General features: G+C 43.6%; 1 pseudogene across 1 annotated transcript; it reads left to right on the plus strand.

The window, feature by feature from the left end:
- The first annotated feature begins 242 nt into the window (after positions 1-242).
- On the plus strand, positions 243-868 carry LOC308522017 (ER lumen protein-retaining receptor 3-like; annotated as a pseudogene). Its single transcript has one exon. The product of its transcript is annotated as an ER lumen protein-retaining receptor 3-like (transcript).
- Positions 869-1393: the final 525 nt, after the last annotated feature.

Here is a 1393-nt window from a genome sequence, read left to right on the forward strand (position 1 = left end):
TGAAACTAATATAATATAGTATGTCAACTTAATTGAAAAATAAAAAATTATATTTTGGAAAGACTGCTGGCCACATCACCCCCTGGCTGAGAGCACCCTGCCCAGCAGAGACCACCAGGCAGAGTAAGATCTGAGGGTGGGCTGAGCCCACTGGCAGGGCAGGGAGTGTGGCAGCCCTCTGGCCGGCCAGAAAGTTTCACAGGTGTTGTCTGCGTGTGGATCTACAGCTGGCTTGCTAGACCATGACCATATTCCGTATCCTAGGAGAGCTGAGCCACCTCCTGGTCGTGATCTTGCTCCTAGGAAAGATCTGTAAGTCCAAGTACTGCATAGGCAGCTCTGAGAAGAGCCAGATCCTCTCACTCTCCTCTTCGCCACCAGGTTTCTGGACCTGTTCATCAGCTTCATCGTCAACAGTCATGAGGTGGTTTTTCTTCTCTGTGCCTCGGTCACAGTGTACATGATCTATGAGAAGTTTGACAGTGAGAATACACATTCTACCTAGAGTTTCTTCTGGTCTCTGTCATTGGCCTGTCCTTCCTTGAGAACTCCCCTGGAGAACCTCTGGACTTTCTCCATCTAGTTGGAATCAGCGGCCATCCTGCCCCAGCTCTTCATACTCAGCAAGACTGGAGAGGCCGAGACCATTACTTCTTGCTACCTGGTACTTCTTGGGCGGTACCTGGCCCTTTACCTAGCTAGCTGGATCGGGTGGTACCAGACTGAGAATCTCTATGGCCAAATTATAGCGGTGTCTGAAGTGGTACAAACCATCCTCTATCGTGTCTTCTTTTACGTACTGGTGTATGTGACCAAAGTACTTAAAGGAGAGAAGATAAGTTTTCCAATGGAATTTGAGGGCCCTTGAAGAACAAGGACGTGAATCAAACTATTTGAAATGTCCTACTGAGTGACTTACACCTGACTCAGACCAAATGTTAAAATTAAAGCCAGAAAAATGTTTAGTGTGGATGGATTTCAACAAAGTCCTGGTCATTCCACCTAGAGAAAACTTCATCAATAACACCTCCTTTATAGTGGTAATGAAAAACATGTGCCAATTACATAAACATGGTGCCATACAATGTCAACAGGAACACCAAGAAACCTTAGGTGCCTAACTCACAAATGGAAAAAAAAAAAAAAAAAAGACTACTTTAAAAGGGAATGAAAATTGGCTAGTATCCATAGAAAACTCTGTTTTACATTTCTACTATATGATCAAAGCGTAAATGGGGTTTTATTCTTTCTCTTAGAATTTTTGTCCCCTCTCTAGTATGACACTTGACTAGTGTGGCAATTGACCTTTTGACTATGATACTAAGGGACTAAATCTTAATCAAAGAGTTCACAGTGACTCCTGGAACTGTTTCTGTCTTACCTAAACTGTCTT

This window comes from Myotis nattereri (genome assembly GCF_964212035.1).
Source record: "Myotis nattereri genome assembly, chromosome: 7".
Taxonomy (NCBI): Eukaryota; Metazoa; Chordata; class Mammalia; order Chiroptera; family Vespertilionidae; genus Myotis; species Myotis nattereri.